We start from the raw sequence: 20,284 nt of genomic DNA, 5'->3' as shown, positions 1-20,284 counted from the left end.
TAGTGGTTGGAACAATCATCAACTCCCGACTCGACTACGTTAACTCCCTCTACCTAGGACTACCCAAATACCAGATTTTGCGTCTACAAGTCGTCCAGAACACTGCAGCCAGACTGATAACAGGTAAAAAAACGTGGCAATCAATATCCACGGTCTTGAGGTCCCTCCACTGGCTAGCCGTAAGGATTGTGTCACATTCAAGACCCTCTGCCTCACTCACAAATGCTCACAAGGAAATGCTCCCCAATACTTATGCCAGAAAATAAAACCCTACGTCACCAATTGCGTCCTCCGGTCAACCAAACAAAACCTCCACCAAATCCCCAAATCCCGCTATAAATCTATGGGAGAAGAAGATTTGCAGTCCAAGGACCTCGACTCTGGAACGCTCTACCCGCGACTAGATATGTGCATTCCCGTTCGTACGAATGTTATTTTCGTACGAAAATGTTCATTTTCGTACCCGCAGAATAATGTGTACATACGGAAAAATGTAAGCACCAAAATACGAAAACGATAGGATTACGAATGAGTCGCATAACGAACAACCGCAAATACGAACGAACGATCCGACGAAAATACGACAAAACGAAAACGGCAAAAGAACGAAATATGACATCTATAACAAAAGACTTGCATTCTGTATTTTGTTTGAATCCTTGTTCTGTTCGTATTTTGATTTTCAGTCGTATGTTCATATGACATCTAAAGCCCCGTACACACGGTCGGATTTTCGGCCAACCAACTTCAAAATCCGGCACTTTTCAAATTTCTCCGACCGTGTGTACGTTCCATCGGACCAACTTTTTTGGCTTCAATCGGACAAAAAGTTGGGTCTGTGAACGGACCCAACTTTCTGTTCTGAAAAGTCCGATTGTGCAAAGTGCGACCGTGTGTACAGAAAACCATCGGACTTTTCAAAAAAAGCTAAATGCGCATGCCCCGAAATAAAGAGCACCCGGAAGCCAGCTGTCTAGTAAAACTAGCGTTCGTATTCGAAAATGCTCATTCGTCACGCGGCAAGTTTCGAAATCTCAAATAGCAGCGCATATTCTTTTTTTCTTTAGAATGTCCTAATATGTACATCTGCTCAACTGGTGATACGGACGGATTAAAAACAAATGTATTTACTTTGGATTAGTGTATTTTCTGGATATGAATCCAGCCTTTTTTTTCTTATTTATTTGAAATTCCAAACCAAAAAATATCCACAATTCTTTATGCTGGGCAAAGTAATAACTACTCTATTTGTGTCCCTTCAATTTTAGCAAAGGGCCTGCCTACTCACAAACTTACATTTGACTTTCCACACATAATCCACAAGTTTTTAGCATCATCATTTTATTTTGCAAAAAATGGGAAAAATAATAACAGATCCAAATACAAAACAACAGGAAGGCAGCAATTGAAGAACTGGTTGACTTGGCAAAGCCTCTGTACCCCAGGGCATACATAAATTAGGTTAGAATCTCCAAACTTGTGGACCTGAGCATTAACTAAAATATAAGGAGCCCAAGAAGATTGTGGTCTCCAAAAGATGGGGAGCAGCAGCAGCAGACATATTTGTGCCCAGGCTGTGGTACTTCAACAGGCTGATATTTCTGCATACCAAACTGGCCAACACTCTCCACACTTCACACCTCATCAGCTGAAGCGTTATAATTTTTAACACTCCCACCACAATACAAAAAACAATAATATATTAAAAATAGAGATTTTATGCCATAATTCGAGCATTTTTTGTTAAGCCAAACAAAAAAATACATACTCAACTACAAATAATAGCAAAAATATGTTCAAAATCATAGATATTTCAATATAAATTAGTATCCCCTAAAATCGGGGCTCTGAGTTGGCCACTGACCCCCATGCTGCTGTGGTGGGTTGGCTTGCTGGGGTGGGTTGGCTTGCTGGGGTGGGTTGGCTTGCTGGGGTGGGTGGGCTTGCTGGGGTGGGTAGGTTGGCTGGGGTGGGTAGGTTGGCTGGTGTGGCTCGGCTTGCTGGGGTGGGTGGGCTTGCTGGGGGGGGTAGGTTGGCTGGGGTGGGTAGGTTGGCTGGTGTGGCTCGGCTTGCTGGGGTGGGTGGGCTTGCTGGGGGGGGTAGGTTGGCTGGGGTGGGTAGGTTGGCTGGTGTGGCTCGGCTTGCTGGGGTGGGTGGGCTTGCTGGGGGGGGTAGGTTGGCTGGGGTGGGTAGGTTGGCTGGTGTGGCTCGGCTTGCTGGGGTGGGTGGGCTTGCTGGGGGGGGTAGGTTGGCTGGGGTGGGTAGGTTGGCTGGTGTGGCTCGGCTTGCTGGGGTGGGTGGGCTTGCTGGGGGGGGTAGGTTGGCTGGGGTGGGTAGGTTGGCTGGTGTGGGTAGGCTGGCTGGTGTGGGTAGGTTGGCTGGTGTGGGTAGGCTGGGTGTGCTTGGAAGCTTGTCTGGGGTTGGTAGGCTGTCTGTTGTTGGTAGGCCTGTTGTACATTGGCTGGAGGTGTGTGATCTATATCACAGACATGGGAATTAGGGTTTAGCTCCCGTTTCCTGGCCTTGCTAAGGAGCTGGACCATGATCCCCTCACATAGCTCCCTTTGATCGGCATCAATTTCCCGTAGTTTGTTTGCTATAAAACAGCCAAACCTTTCTGCACTATCGGGTGCTGTGGTGATGACCGATGTGGCCCTACTTAGAAATTCAGCCGTGGCATCATCCAGATGTTGCCTCTTCTTGGCCCTTTTCCTAGGAGGGTTCAGTGTAGGGATTCTACATTGTGTGGACTGTCTGCTGGGCCCAGCCTCTTCTTGGCTGGCAACGTCCTGTGTCTGAAAAAGGAGCATCATTTTTTTTTCTTGCCATCATAACAACACATTAACATCATAGTCAGGGGCGTACCTAGAGCATTTGGCACCCGGGGCAGATACAATATCTGGCACCCCCCCCCCCACACACACGTTAAAATGTAAAAACACCCCACTGTGCCCCCTGCATACCTCTGCATCCTTCAATATCATTTTTTTACTACTGTGTACCCCTCTCCACAACTGCACGTCTGGACCCCTTTACATAACACAGCATCCTACACCTCTGGACCCCATTACATTACACAGCACCCTACAACTCTGGACCCCTTTACATTACACAGCACCCTACACCTCTGGTCATGTCACCCCCCTAGCAACGCCACTGATCATAGTATATCTGAATGCACATATTTTCAGGAATACTATACCTGTGTCAAGCTGAGCTCCTCCTCCTCCTCCTCCTCCTCCTCATCCTGAGTTGGTTCAGCCTCAGTATCTGTGGCCTCTGCTGATGCGGATGCAAGTGTGGACAGATGTTTTCTTGGCTCTGTTTGGTCCTTTAAAAACATCAGGCTGCTGAAGTACCATAGCTTGGGCACATAAACATCATCTGCTGCCGCTCCCGATCTTTTTGAACACTCAATCTTCTTGAGCTCCCTCTTAAAAGTGCTCCTCAGGCTCCCAATTTTTGCTTTTATTTGGGTCTCGTTGGCCCTGGGGTACACAGTCTTTGCTTCTGCCACCAGTTCATCAATTGCTGCCTGCCTTTTATTTTTATTGGAGTAGTCTTTATTGGTGACCTGCCACAGACATGTGTGTGATCTATAGAGATCAATAAAAGCAGTGATGAATGCTTTGGAATTAAGCTTTCCACCCTTTGCTTTCGGCATTTTTTGGATGAGATATCTGCAATAAAGGATACAATACGACCAATAAGTGCTTGCTGTAACTTCCTAACCTGCTTATACAATCTCTGTTTGCTCTAAGCTAAATCATGCAGTAACCACTAGTGTCCCAATGTATTCACCTACCTTCGTTCCGCGTAGACCTTCGGCTGCACGTAGAGTCGTTCCGTTAGGTTCGTGCATGCGTCCGTGACATCGAGCGCTCGTTCTTTATATAGCCTACGCATGCGTGAAGCTTCGCTCTACGTGCGTCATGACGCTGGGGCGGGACCACAATCCTTTTTCTTCATGCGACATTCTGGGATGTGTGAGGGAGAATGTGATGGCGGAACCCACGAAAACGAATAGGCCCCGCAGTGGAGGCGTTTATAGAAAACACAAGGCCACCCCCATGAGCAAGGGGGAGATGGTGGAGATGGTTCGCATCTTTGAGAAGTACGATTACGATTGTAAACTCGAAAATTATGATAGGCCCAACAGCCATAAAGACTGGGTTCTGGAGAAGGTCCTCGCGGTATTGGAAGGAGATTATGGTATCCAACGAACGAAAGACCAAATCCGCAAACGATGGTCAGATTTGAAGCACAGAGAGCAAGAAAATTTAGAAGCCATTCACCGCACCATTATCAAAAGAAGTAAGTACATGTAATTTGAGAATTATTTGTCTGTACATTATAGATGGATGAAATTTAATGATTTCTTTTTCTGGTGGGGCCTACAGAAGAAGTTAATGGAAGTTTAAAAGCAGTTCATTACAATTGTAACGTTTTTCTTATGTCTTGGCTATTTTTGTCAAATCCTTAATATACTGTATTCTAATTTTTTCAACAGGACAAAGGCACAGAGAAAGACACCACAGGGGACAAAGGGAGGCTTCCCTTGGCCGGGCTCCAACAGGGGAGAGAACAGGGGAGACAACAGGCCCCAAATCTGCCCCAAAACGTAAGTTAATAAAAATGCTTATGTGCTTTTGCCAGTGACAGGGGTGTTTAGAGATAGGACAAACGCCATGGTGTCAGGACTGAACTTAAGGGGTACATTACACTTTATGTTAGATGCGTGGCTCATCACTGACCATTAATGACGCATTTACAGGGTAGAGATGGGTAGAGGAGAGGCCCTGGGGATCAGAGTCACACAGAGTCACGCCTGCTAGATTTCACATCATATAAACCATATTGCCATAGCAAACAAGAGTGATGGGTGCCATCTGCCTGAGTTGTTTAATGTGGCCTAGATATAGACATGTCTTCATACATTTTATATGACATCATACTCCTGTTCCCTAGCATTGCGTTTATTGTAATAATGCATAGTGTAGTACACTAGTGTGGCGCAAACTGGTTCACCAGGGCAAGGTTGGTGGACTTTAAAAAGCAACACATGTGATTATGTTAATATAATGTAATTTTGGCAAGGATTCATAGATGATTTATTCTTTCATTTTAGAGGATTGTGAGTGTGCTCAACACCAACCTTTGCAGGATTTGGAGGATAGTGCCGGACCCAGCAAAGAGCCACCAGTCGACAGCACATCCCCAGACACCAGATATGCTGAGGGTGAAGGAGTGCAAGAAATGCAAGATGAGCCTTCGGAGGTTGTTGTTTGCCACAGTAAGTTTTTGGAACATGTGCCTTGCAAAATCAACACCTGTTTTTTTTTTCTAGGTCCACACCACACACGCCTATACCACAATAGCAAATTATTTAGTGTATTCAACATTTGAGCATGTAGAAGGGAGAGGTGGCAGTGGTGTTTAGGTAGATGCATTTGAAGACACATGGATATGCACCTGGCCCAAGATTTACAGAGTATTATCTGTAGTGTGTACATTCACTAGTAGTGTAGGTGTATTATGAAGATGAAAAAGGTTGTTAGGACTAATTGAGTGTCTAGGTTTAGGTAAGTATTTCAAGAAAATAGACCCCATTGTAAAATTTTTCTTTATTTTGGGATTGCCTCAGTCACTTCACCATCAAACACATAATAAATTTTTGTCTTTTTCCAAGGCCACCAACTACCAGGATGCACTATTGGTCGGATCAGTGCTGATATGCTGCAGGCAATGACAGAGCTGGAAAATCTCAAGGAGGCTGCCACTGGTGTTCAGAGACGAATCCGGGATTATTACGACCTGTTAGCAAAATTTTAGTTTTTTTCTATCGTTGTTTTATAATTACAAATGTTCCCTCGTGTTCAAGGTTTTATCATGGAAATATTTGTAATTAGCCTTGTTTGCACATGCTCAGTTTGTGATAATTCAAAGAATTTGCACTAATTCTATTTGCACTACGCACATTTTGTAAAATCTGACTTTTTTCTCCTAAAAACCACGTGGTAGGTATCACATGGGTAGGTACAGAGCATGATGGGACTGTGAGGCCTATATAGGTCCGATGCAAGGCGCGCATCCGTCATTTCAGCGAGGAGGACCGGCGTGGCAACATCGGGAGAAGGAGAGAAGTGAAGAACATGACGTCACAGCACGGAAGAAGAACTCATCACAGCACGGAAGGAGAAGACGTACATCACGGAAGAAGACACCGGACAGCGAGACGAAGAACCGGGGTGCGCCGAGTCAACAACGGAGAGCGGCGAAGACAGAAGGAGAACCCCGGAGAGTTGAGAAGACCCGTCGGGATAGCGGAAGAAGAAGAGCCCCGCCGAAGACGCCGGAGGAAACCCGCCGGGGGGGTGGGGGCTTTTTTAAAAGCCACCCCCCCCCCGGCGGTGGAAGAGAACCAGACGGCGGCCCCCACCCACCCGAAGACGTCAAAGAAGAAGCCCCCCCTGGTAAAAGAGCTAATAAAGAAGACAGGGGGCGGCCTCCGGAGCAGAAAAATAAAATATTTTAATACACTGTGTGGTTTATTTGTGTTTTACCACTTTTCTTGCAGGTGAATGGGTAGGGGTACGATGTACCCCATACTCATTCACTTAGGGTGGGGGGCCGGTATCTGGGGGCCCCCTTATTAAAGGGGGCTCCCAGATTCCGATAAGCCTCCCGCCCGCATACCCCGACAACCAACGGCCAGGGTTGTCGGGAAGGGGCCCTGTCCTCATCAACATGGGGACAGGGTGCTCTGAGGTGGGGGGGCCGCAGTGCGCCCCCCTGCCCCAGAGCACCCAACCCCCCCATGTTGAGGGCATGCAGCCTGGTACGGCTCAGGAGGGGGGGGGGGGCGCTCGCTCGTCCCCACTCCCTTCCTGGCTGGCCGGGTAGCGTGCTTTGGATACGGGTCTGGTATGGATTGTAGGGGGACCCCCTACGCCGTTTTTTTCGGCGTAGGGGGGCTCTCCTTACAACCCATAACAGACCTAAGGGCCCGGTATGCTCCTGAGGGGGGGACCCATGCCGGATTTTTATTTAAAATCCGGCGGGGACTTCCCCCTCAGGATTCATAACAAACGCCGCACACGTGTAGAATTGGCGGGAATCCAAGTCGGATCTCCCGTCGCTTCTATGACGGCTCTGTATCCATCGCGGCAAGCCAGCTCGGCGCTGGCTCCCGCGATGGGGCTCGTAGGTGCTCAATCTCGCTGAGAAAGAGAGCGAGATTGACACAAAATCGGGTTCACCTACTGTAATGTTAAATGCTTAAAGCTTGGCAAGTGGTAAGAACTCTCTCCTTTTCCATGGGACCAATATGGTGAACCAAGGAAGGATCAGGTTGCAACCGACTTGGGTTTTTGTGACTGTCACACCAGAGGGTAGACAATAACATAATATATACAAATAAGACAAAGTACTAATAAAATATTTTGGAGAAATCATGAAGTGTATCAAATGTGAAAACAAAGAAAAAAACTTACCCGAATATAGTCCTTCTGCAGGACTTGAATAATGGCACAGCAAGTGTCCGGAATTATGTGTCCCAGAGCCTGGGGAGAGATCCCAGTAGTAAACTTTATGTCCTGTAGATTTCTCCCTGTCGCCAAATATCGCAAAGTGGCTATGAGCCGTTGCTCTGCAGGAATAGCAGGCCTCATACAGGTGTCCTTCTTGCTAATATATGGGGACAGCAAGTTTAGAAGACGCTGGAAGCAGGCATCTGACATCCTAAGATAGTTCCGAAAATCATTCGGATTATTTTCTTGCAGCTCCCTCAGCAATGCCATATGTGAAAATTGGTCCCGATGAAGCAACCAATTTTTGGTCCAAACAGTCCTCCTCTTCCTGGTCCTGGTCCGGGCTTGAGCAATAGCCAGAACTCCAAGACCATAAACAGCCCGTTCTCTCGCTGGATTCCGCAACATCTCGTTATCGAGCGAACGCACGCAAAGTAACGAGCAAAAAGGCACGAAAATGGAAATCGGGAAAGCACTCACACGAAACGTAAACTAACTATATAGTAGCTGATGGAACGCAACGCGGGACGTACGAAACTTGAACTTCCTCTTTGAATCGCGTGGCCATACGTTAAAACGTCACTACGTTCGTGTTGGTTGAGGAAAAAGTCTGAGTGTGTGTATGCTATGGGTGTGATCGGACAAATCAATTAAGTCAAAAATCCAAGGGAAATTTTGTTGGATGTCCGACCGTGTGTACGAGCCTTAACAAAAGATTTTCATTCTGTATTTTGTTTGAATCCTTTTTCTGTTTGTATGTTCATATGACATCTTATAACAAAAGATTTGTATTCTGTATTCTGAATTCCTTTTTTCTGTTCGTAATTTGGTTTCAAAATACAGAATGCAAATCTTTTGTTATAAGATGTCATTTTCGTTTTTTTGAATGGACAGTGAGTGTAGTTAGTTAGTGAAGCAGCTTCTCTTTTGTGCTGAGTACAGTAGTACAGTAAAGCCAAATAATCTTTTCTGTGGATTTTCGTCTGAAGGCAGAGATCAGTTGGCCAGACTTTTGAACCTGGAACCCAAAAATGGTTTTCTGATGGAGTTTAAAAACGAACGAACGTTCGGTAAAACGATCGTTTTTATGTTTGTTGTTAAAAAAGTCTGACCAAGTGTATGGGGCTTAACAATAGTTAATATGGATGAGCCGCGTGTTGAAAGTGCCGCAAATCCCGCGATGTATTTACGAAAGTACAAAATGCCGAAAATTCACGAAAATTATTGTCTAACAAGTAACGAACATGAATTAAACAGAATAACGAACCATCCCGCATGTACGAAAATAAAACGTTAACCAAAATACGAAACGATCGGAATACGAAAAAATCACGTCGTACAAAAAACGAACGGGAACGAACAGGAAAACGGGCGTCTTACGAAAAACGAACGGGAACGAACCTACGGAACGATACGAAACAGAACAAAAAAAAACGAAAAAAATTTCTGTGCACATGTCTACCCGCGACCATCTGCATGGAAGAAAACCATCAGGCTTTTAGAAAAAAACTAAAGACCCACCTCTTCTGAAGGATCAGGACGACATTGGATGCAAAAATGCCTTGAGGCAATTTAGTTCGCATTTGTAGCGGTATACAAGTTACTCAATCACTTACACAGGGGTGATTGGTACTGATCGCTCACTGTGTTCATTTAGGAAAAGAAGGGGGTAGTAAATTGCATTCTGCAGCATTGCAGGGGAAAGGCGCACACAGGAGGGGCCAGACAGCAGATGGAAGGAAAGCTTGTGCTAGAACCCCCCCCCCCCCCCCCCGCAGTGCAGCCAGAGGGCGGGAGAAGAGGAGAAGCTGTTGGGTGTATGCCGTGTTGAAGCTCCACTGATCTGTCAGGGCATATTTTCCGAAGGCCTGGCTGCAATGGCCTAGAGTGTAATACTTCCTGATCTGGAAGTTTTAGGGGGATGCAAATAAATCTACTTCGGTATTGACTCCAAAGGACAGTATCCACTCGAACGTCTCCACATGAAGAGACCACTAGTTGTTGTCTAACTGTGTGCAAGACAGGAAGTCCGCTTTGATGTTCTGTACTCTGGGGACAAAGACTGCTGAGATATTGGCCAGGTTTTTCTGGACCCAGAACATGATGGATTCGACTTCTTGGAGCAAGGTGGAGCTCCGGGTGCCCCCTTGCCTCTTCATATAGGAGACCGCTGTGGTGTTGTTCATTCTCAATAAAACTGATTCCCCTTTCAGGAGATGAGTAGAGGTTTGAAGGGCACACCAGGCTGCCCGTAGTTCCCATTTGAGCCTGGGTTGTGAAGACAGGCATCCCACCTGCCTTGTGCAAGTTCTGACCTGCAAAGGGCTCCCCATCCAGCACTGCTGGCATCGGTCATGACCGTGACCCATGAGACAAAGGCAATGGAGTGGCACGTGAGCAGATTTCTGCGCTGAAGCCACCAGAAGAGGCTGTTCCTCATCACTGATGTTATGTGAATGGATTGATTGCTTCCCCCTGAGTTCCATTGCAGGAGAAACCCTGTCTGGAAAGTGTAACCTCCACAGAGACCATTTGACCATGGGTGTCGTAGAGACCATCGTTCCGATAATTTTTTGGGAACTGTGAGGCCATTAGGCGTGAGAAGCTCAAAGCCTGTGATATTTTCTCTCGTATGACTGGGATCTTCTCCACTGGGAGAGAGATGTTACTCTCCACTGTGTTGAACTGGGCCCCTAGGTATATCAGGTACTGAACTGGTTTTAGATGTCTTTTCTCCAGGTTTAGGAGCCAATCGAATTCAAGCAGTGTGCTGCTTCCTGTGGATCAACAGCTTATCCTTGCCTTGGGATAGTAGCAGGAGGTCGTCGAGATAGTGGTAGAACCGCATCCCTTTTTTCTGATGAGGGCCACCACGGCCAGAAAAATGTTTGAAAAGACATGGGGTGAGGTTGTCAGCCCGAAAAGGAGGCAGGTGATCTGTAGAAGTTCTTGCCCGACACTGGGCTGGAGGTATTTGTGGAATTCTTCTGCTACAGGCACGTGGAAAAAGGCATCTTTAAAAGTCGATTGAGATTAGCCAATCGCCTGGCTGCTCGGCTTGTTGGGTGGTAGACATTCATTCAGTCTCCATTTTGAATCTTTCATATTTTATAAAACTGTTCACCTATCAAGGGGGCCATGAACCATTTTTATTTTGCACTAAGAAGATAGGGGAGTATACCCCCTGAAACTCTTCGCCTTTTGGGACAGCTACCACGGCTCCCTGTACTATCAACGAATCCACGTACTGTGGGACAGTAACACCTGCTTCTTTTTTTCTGACCGTGGTAGCAGGTTAGAAATAAATCTGTGGGAGGAGTACTGGTGTGGCCTGTAGCGACCGTATTGATGTTTCAGTAATCCGAAATTGAGGCCACCTAGATATGCCGGAAGAGAAGCAGAATCGCCCCCACCCGGCCTTAGGGCAGCACTCAGATAACCTATGGATACTTTTTTACGTTGTGCCTTCCCCTTTAATAAGGTCACTCGGTAATGAGGTCCCAGGCTGGGGCTTACCCTGTACTGTGTGATCCTGGGCTCACGGAAGCTGCCGCTCACTGCCTGCAGGGGTTCCCAAACTGACAGAGACTGACAGCTTTTTAAAATCCCCGATTGGCATCACCACCTCCCCCCTCCTTGGGCCTGCGTTGTAGAGATGGCGCCTGAATGGCGCCTGAGCTGCGCATTCGCGAACCAAGCCTTGATGTCACAGGGCCTCGCGCAGACGCTCGTTGAGGCCGCAACCTGGAAGTATGCGGCGTCCTGCAGTGCAGGAGTGTTTCGGGCGCCATGAGAGGCTGAAAGGCTAGCCAGGAGAGAGAGACAAAACAGTGACATAAAAAACATAAATGGCTGCCATGTAGAATAACAATGCCAGACCTTGTTAGTCAGTTGCACTTGCTAGAAGTCCATCCTGGGCATACACAATAAGCCTCCCCTCCGCCTGAAAGACACTCACCTGCCCATGGCTGGGCCCTGGGCTTACACCGCATAATTGGTATGCCGGACTCTGGAGTCATCCCGACTGGACGCGGTATGAGCAAACGTGAGTGCACTTGATGTAGGTCCATAGAGGAGGATAGAAAAGGAATGCAGTCTCTAGTGGTGAGCTCAAATTCATGGGAATGGGGTCCTATAGCATTGGAGAGGAGGCGGGGTTAACCCACACGTAAGGCTGCTATGGAGGGGGACCACGTTTCCCGGATTGCCCGCATTTTGCAGGTCTGTCCCGGGCACCTTCATTCCAGGACAATACAGTGTCCCAGAATGAAACTGACACAGCTACCCCCCCCCCCTGGCCAATCTGATGCCCCTAAAAAAGGCCGCAACATCACTGCTTTACTCACTTGACAGTACTTGTCCTGGCCGGGAATGCCTGGAGGAGCACAATTCCCGCCCACTGCTTGTGATTGGGGAAATCATAAATCCTGCCTCTTGTGTCCAATCACTGTGCTGTGATTCGTTACAGCAGAATCTGATTTTTGGGAAGGGGGGGGGGGGTAGTTTGGAAATGTGGTCACCCTACTGCTATGGAGTCTGTCAGGAAAAACTGATTGTTACATGAAAAAGTTCCTGAAAAAAAACTAGCCTTCTAAGATGGTTTTGAGGGTGCATTGTTATTTTAAACGGCACATGACCTACGGTAATCTGTTGTGACAGTGCATGGGGCTAGAACACAATTGCTTGGCCTAAAATTCACATGTCCAGGTAGTGACATCACCACTCCTTTGGGTCGCCTATACAGCCAATCTACGCCAGTCTTAGCACTGCCTGTAGCAAGGACATGTGAGGAGTGCAGGTAAGGTGAGTAAACAAGGGTCAGGGGCAAGGTGACAGTATCTATTTAATAAGATGCATTTTCCTGCATGCAGTACACTCCTCTTCTGCTGTATCTTATGACATTAAACATTTTGTCTTCCTTTGTTACATTACTATTACAATGTAAAGTGTTCGGAATCATAAAACTCCTGGCAATCTTGTACTTCATCTTAATGTAAATGTACAGTGTTCAGGCTGAATGAATGATTTGGCAGGGCACTCGATATCCTGCTGCAGGATCATTAGGCTGAAATACTCGCTCGTTAGTAATCATTATGCTAAAGTGAAAAGTGAAAGTTGCGTCAGAAAGAAAGGGAGCGGAGACGACTTGATATGACTGACGGTGATGATTCTATCGCAGAGGGATGGAGATTGAAATTAGAGGGACGCGTGTTGAACCGAAGCTTCCTTTTTAGTTGAATTTAAAAAAGAATAGGGGAGTAGAAATAACTAATTTTATAGGCTTGTTTGACAAAACTATGAAGGCTGAACACTGTATTTCCTTTGGAAACATTGCTTTAATTTATACATTTTATTTCTTTTTCAGTTTTTGCTTTTTTTTTTTAAAAAAAAACAGCTAATCAGATTTTAAAGTGGAGGTTCACCCAAAAAAACAATTTTTAACATTAGATTGAGGCTAATTTTACTAAGCAGAATCGGGTGTTTGTTTTTAAACAATGCAGTACTTATCGTTTTAGAGATAGATGTTCTCCGTGTCTTCCGGGTATGGTCTTCGGGACTGGGCGTTCCTATTTGATTGCCAGCCTTCCGACGGTCGCATACAGCTCGTCACGAGTTCCCGAAAGTAGCCGAACGTCGGTGCGCAGGCGCCGTATAGAGCCGCATCGACGTTCGGCAACTCGTGACGCGCTGTATGCGACCGTCGGAAGGCTGTCAATCAAATAGGAACGCCCAGTCCCCAAGATCATACCCGGAAGCTGCGGAGAACATCTATCTCTAAAACGGTAAGTACTGCATTGATTTTAGAAAAAACACCCGATTCTGCTTAGTAAAATTTGCCTCAATCTAATGTTACATTTTTTTTTCGGGTGAACCCCCGCTTTAATTTATTTTTATTTTTTATTATTTAATTAAAAAAAAGTTAAAACTCTAAGGCCCAGTACACACGAGGGGATCTCCGCTGGAAACGGTCCGCCGGAGATTCCTCCTCCGGATTTGGATCCGATGGCTTGTACTCACCATCGGATCAAAATCCGCACGGAATTCATCCACAGTGACGTGTCACGCCGTCGCCGCGTCATCATCGCGGCCACGGCGTGACACGTCACTGTGGATGAATTCCGTGCGCGACGCTGGAAGGTAAGTACTTCCACGCATGCGTTGAATCATTACGACGCATGCGAGGGAGGGGAGCGGACGGATTGATCCGGTGAGTCTGTACAGACCACCGGATCAATCTGCTGGACCCGATTCAAGCGGATAGATTTCTTAGCATGCTAAGAAATTTATATCCGCTTGAAATCGATCGGCCCAAGAAATCTCCGCAGATAAATATCCGCTAGGCCGTACAGTCGACCGGATTTGTCCGCTGGAACTGATCCGCGGATCAATCCCAGCGGATAGATCCGGTGGTGTGTACGTGGCCTGACAGTTGTAATTCTATAGGATGTATAGCGATATGGATTGTTACCAGAAAGCTTTGCACCTTCCAGTGTTCTAAACATTGTCCCCGTGATTATTCGTGCAGCCAGTGACCTCATGCCTGTGTGCCAACAGAGTGAGTTATGGGGCGTATAGTCCTCTTTGAATCTGCTGTTATGCATCCATGTAGCCTAAAGCCCTGTACACACAAACGGATATCTGATGCAATCTAATACGATGCATTTTTTCGTCGGATATCCGATGAAGCTGACTTTCATCAGTCTTGTCTACACACCAACGGTCAAAAATCCGACCGTGTTCAAAACGCGGTGACGTAAAACACTACGACGCACTGAGAAAAATGAAGTTCAATGCTTCCGAGCATGCGTCGACTTGATTCTGAGCATGCATGGATTTTTAACCGATGGACTTCCACACAGACGATTGTTTTTTTTTTTTTCTATCGTTTTTTTATCTGTAGGAAAATTTTAAAACATGTTCTATTTTTTTTCACCAATGGAAAACAAACCGATGGGGTCCACACGATCGGTTTGTCCGATGAAAACGGTCCATCGGTTTTTTTTCATCAGACAAACCGATCGTGTGTACAGGGCTTAAGACTACAAATTCCGGGGACCCTGGCAGTGACCTGAAGGTTGCTGGGCGTGCTGGGTGTGACGCAAGATGGACCTCTCTGTGTGACACAGAGAGGTCGTGGCCTACCATTCGGAATGCTACTTTCATCACAAGGCCTGAGAGGACTAGTCCTGCTACCCGCTGTCAGACATCCTGTTACTAGCATTATTAGAGCGCCTACTCATCAGTGCAGACGTGTGGAGAAAGTCTCTACAGAAGGCCGAGACAGAGGATCCGTTGCGGGAGTGTAGCCATCCATGTTCCTATCCAGAAGACTGCAGATCGAGTTGGGTCGTTGATGAGAGAGCAAGCTACTCAATCTTTATCTATTCACTACCATCATTACGGAACACAGTGCACACACATCGCTACCAAAGAACACTTTACTGCATTGCTGGAACACTGTACTGTAGAAGTATTTTTTTTTATTTCTGGTCCAAACTTGGAAGGAATGTTCAAGCCAATCTTGCTACATAATGGGAATATCCTTTTGTTTTATTTGCCATCATGCTCTCCATTGTGATTGGATGGTTTGTATATACAATTTCAGTCACAGGATGATTAAATGTGATTTTTTTTAACATAAGTAAAAGGTTTAAATAACCCCACCTCACTACCGGAGGTAACTAGCCTGGCATGCCATGCTGCCATTATAAAAGCAATGAAATGGTGAGCACCACCCCCCCTGCTGTCTGAACACCAGCCCACATACCATTCTGCATTGGGTGGTGGATTGGACCTGCTTGTGGTGCACTGAGTTAAGAAAATAGTGGTCCTTTTTTTCCACTGTTATGCAATTGGCAAACCATTTCAAATAAACTGTGCACTTTGCTGGAGTGTCAGCTTGTGAGATTTGGGAGCTTTTCCAAGATCTTGCTAGAAGGTCCATGACTTCAACTTCACCTAGGTGTGGTGGGCAGAAATTGCAATGTAAGATAAGCATATTTTTCAATTTTCCGAATGTGTGATTTAATTCCACATGTGTAAATTGAGGGGGTGGGGGGTCTAAAGAAAAAGTGGATCATGCATTTTGATACCAAGTTCACTTTAAATATCAAGTTTAGGCATGATTTTTAGAGCATAGTAACATTGGTCCAGCTTGGACTGATGTACAGTAAGTATGCATATCTCATACTGGACTGATCCCTGTGGAAGCTGGAAATCACTGTAGTAATTGTTGCTATTACAGAGATAGCAGCAGTCTACTGGGATTCTAAAGTCTAGTTTTAACTAACAAGTTCAAAAAGGGAGTCCAAGGAAGCTCTGTGTCAGTTTGGAAAAGGACCTGAAAAAATGATTTGTCTAGGAAAGAGTACTCCAAGTAGGTGGGCTCCATAAGGCCAGCACCCATAGGTGTGCGCAGCCTATGGCATTAGGGTGTGCACACCAAAGCTCAAACACACATGCATGTGTAATATACCGTATATGGTAGTGGGCAAGTCAGTAGGGCTTTGTCAGCAGGGCAGAGATTGGTGTCAGTGTCTTTATTTGTATTATTATTATTATTATTTTTTTACAATTTTATTTTGGGTTTGGGTTTTTGGGTTGCTTTGGTGAAATATCAGTGGTCTAAACAGACCCCTGATGTCTAACTTTTGAGACAGAGAAAGGGACTGAGGACAGAGATTCCCCAGTCCCTTTCTCTGCAGCCAGGCAGCAGGGGGAATCTGCACAGTACAGGGTGATTAGGGTGTGCCCAGGCACACCTTACACCCTATGTGCGCACGCCTATGCCAGCACCCTAATTCCAGGATGTAGTAGGTACAGTCACTGTAAGAAGATAGGCATTAAGGCAGGTTTAATGAAGATAGTTAGGCATAATTTCAGCAGCAAAAAAAAAAACTCCACTTGAGCATAGCTAGGAAAGAGAAAGGGCTCTGCAGGAGAGTGCTATTTGGCACGGCTGCATTCGCTGTTTCAAAGAAACGGACTGTAGCTCCAGCAACCACCCATAACTTACTTAGGAATAGAATGCTATATTTGATGCCTTTATCTTGTAGTTGTTTGTGAACTTCAGTGAAAGTGCGTCTTCCTTGTTGTACCCAGGCGAGTAATCCTGGAAGATAAGAATTTTTTCATTTTTGGTACCGGAGATCAGGCTTGGTTCTAGAAGCTGCCAGGATCATATATCGGTCTCTATAATTAGGCAGCCAGAGCAGAAACAGACAAGGCGGCTTGCCAGAAAGGTTTTGTTTGCCCGCTAACATGGTGGACTTCAGAGACCTCATGGGCAAGATGGCCGCCACAGCTTTAGTGAGAGGAGTGCTGACAGATGAGCGCCTGGTGCATGGCTTGCCCAGCAACACAGGGGGGCCAGATACTTACCAGAGTGATGGCAGAGGCAGATGCCTGTGTTCGGTGTGCAAAAAAAGGTGACAGGCGCTAACAGGATCTGTGTAGGATTAAAGTAATTCCAAAGCTCACTAGCTGCAGGACCTCCCTGGCTAACATGCTGGCCATGCCCATCAGAATGCCTTGTATTTATTGTACAATATATACGTATACAGCGTAGCATGACCGGGCAATTGTCATTGAAAGTGCAAGAGCGCTGAAAGCTGAAAATTGGCCTGGGAAGGAAGGGGATGAAAGTGCCCAGTATTGATGTGGTTAAATAATCTCTTTATTATTTTTTAGTCATAGAAAAAACACCAGGTGACTCAGTACATGCAGATGCAGGCCATACTGGCCAACAGTGTTCTCCAAAAACAACATCCCCAACCAATATGGGGAGATATCTAAAACCCAAAAATATCAAAATAAACATACAGCAAAAATGTGTAGGTGTGTGTTGGCTCATGTTAAATTATTGATTATAACAATCAAAGCAGTCATCCTAGGTCCCTTAAAAATCAGAATGGAATAAAGGAGTAAAATACACACGCTCTACCCTATCTCCCAGCCCAGTTCCATAAATATGTTAAGACTATGCAGTAGTGTCATGTTCCAGGCACTTGTTCCAGATTCTGTCGAACCTCTGGTAACAGTCCCTATTTACTTAAGTAGTTGTATACTGTAGAGTGGAAGTTGAGAATTTTCCAATATTCAATGGTAGGGGCTGTGGGTCTTTTCCAGTGCAACATTATTGCTTTCCTGGCATAGAAAAGCAGGAGTCCCACCATCTTAGGCCGCGTACACACGGTCGGTCCAAACTGATGAGAATGGACCGAAGTTCAGTTTCATCGGTCCAAACCGACCGTGTGTACGGACCATCGGTCTGTTGTCCTTCGGACCAAAATTTTAAATCTTGCTTTAAAATCGAACCGATGGACCGCTGACCGATCGGTCCAAACCGATGGTTAGGACACAAAAGCATCGGTTCTAAACCCGCGCATGCTCAGAATCAAGTCGACGCATGCTTGGAAGCATTGAACTTCGTTTTTTTCAGCACGTCGTTGTGTTTTACGTCACCGCGTTCTGACCCGATCGGATTTTGAACTGATGGTGTGTACACACATCAGGCCATCATTCCACTTCAGCGGTGGACCAATGAAAACGGTCCGTCGGACCATTCTCGTTGGTTTGGACCGACCTTGTGTACAGGGCCTATGTGTTCAAAAACCCAGCAAACAGTCCTTTGGAGAAGGGGTAAGAGGGATCTGAGCTACCTTACTTATGATGTCAACAACATCATCCCAAAAAGGCTGGATAAATGGGCACATCCAGAATATGTGGAAGAAGTTCCCTTCAGCTTTGTCACATTGCCAGCACATGGAATGAATGGTGGGGTTCAGCTGATGCATCCTAAGAGGTGTGAAATAAGCTCTATGGAGGATTTTGAATTATATTAGTCGATCCCTGAGTGAGACTAACGGTTTAAATGGAGTATCCCAAATATCTGTCCAATCTTCATCATCCACATTTGGGATGTCAAGTATCCACTAATTTCTGAGGGAAGTCAAATCTGGGAGTGCCACCATTTGAAGATGAATGTACAGTGCTGAAGCTGGTTTGTCAAGTGAGTCTGAACAAAGGCGAACCTCTAGATCAGAATGCTTCAACTGTATTGACTGATGAGAAAATGGGCTGCCGAAGGCATGAGCAAGCTGCAGATGTCTGAATAAATAGTGGGATGGCACATTATAGTTGGATCTTATATTGGCAAAAAAGACATCAACACCCCATTATCCACTATATGTGAAATGGTTCTGATATTGTATTTAGCCCAAATCTGCGGCTCTGGTATAGCATAAGAAATGCTGTAAAAAGGGGTTGTTCCAGAGGGGGCTATGAGGGGACAGAGTGAAGCAGTCACACTGTTCTAAGTGAAGCCCTATATTCCAAGCCTTAATTGTGGTCCCCATAGAGGGGGTGAGGGGGTATGGGCCACATAATAGTAGTAACAGTTGCAAGGCCTCTAATGAGCCAAGAATAGCTGCTACTAGCATTGTACATGAGTTGGTTACTTCAGACTGAAGCCACTTTGGGCCTTTACCAAGTGCAATGCTAAGAAGTACTTATGGATGGAAGTGCCATTCCCCTATGTAAAGTTGGTCTCATTAATGTAGTGAGTTTATAATGTGGTTCCCGAGGCCCCATAAAAAGGAGGATAATAAACTATTTAATTGCATAATTACATAAAGAAAGATTTGGGAATCAATTGTGGAGAGTGGTGAAATAGGCAAGTAAATTTGGGAAGCAATTTTATTTTAAGCAAATTGATATGTCCCATTAATAACAATGGCAGCTTGCCCTATGCTCTCAGCTTTGCCTTAACTTCCTACATTACACGCGATCAATTAAGAGAAATGTAATCAGACACTTTACGAGAAACAATTACACCACAATAGAGAAACATATCCCCTTTTCATCCCCTTCTCCCCCCCTTGCTCCCCCTCCCCCCTTGCTCCCCCTTCCTTTTCCCTCCCCCCCCCAAGGCCAACAGGTATACCCTACCACTGCACTCACAAACTGTTGAACAGGATCAGTGCAGCAGAGGTTTATTCCCTAAACCGATTCTAAAGTCTAGTTTTAACTAACAAGTTCAACAAGGGAGTCCAAGGAAGCTCTGTGTCAGTTTGGAAAAGGACCTGAAAAAAAACGAATTGTCTAGGAAAGAGTACTCCAAGCAGGTGGGCTCCATGGGGCCAGCGCCATAATTCCAGGATGTAGTAGGTACAGTCACTGTCAGAAGATAGGCATTAAAACAGGTTTAATGAAGATAGTTAGGCATAATTTCAGCAGCAAATAAAAACTCCAAAACTTGAGCATAACTAGGAACGAGAAAAGCGCTCTGCAAGAGAGTGCTATTTGGTACAGCTGCATCTGCTGTTTCAAAGAAACGGACTGTAGCTCCATCAACCACCCATAACTTACTTAGGAATAGGAGGCTATATTTGATGCCTGTATCTCGTAGTTGTTTGTAAACTTCAGTGAAAATGTGTCTTCTCTGTTGTAGCCCAGGCGAGTAATACAGGAAGATCTGAATTTTTGCATTTTGGTACCGGAGATCAGGCTTGGTTCTAGAAGCTGCCAGGTTCATATATCGGTCTCTATAATTAGGCAGCCAGAGCAGAAACGGACAAGGCAGCTTGCCAGAAAGGTCTCCACAAGCTCGGTGGGAGTTTCTCCTTCTGCTTTTTCTGGGAGACCTAGGATCCTGAGAATATTCCGGCATAGGCGGTTTTCAGTGTCTACTGCTTTCTTGTGTAATGCTTTTACTTGCCTTTTCAGGGCTTATGCCGCGTACAGACGGTCATTTT

Source organism: Rana temporaria, chromosome 2 (genome assembly GCF_905171775.1).
Source record: "Rana temporaria chromosome 2, aRanTem1.1, whole genome shotgun sequence".
In the NCBI taxonomy this organism is placed as follows: Eukaryota; Metazoa; Chordata; class Amphibia; order Anura; family Ranidae; genus Rana; species Rana temporaria.
The sequence above is the reverse complement of the archived record's forward strand: the minus strand, read 5'-3'. Positions refer to the sequence as shown.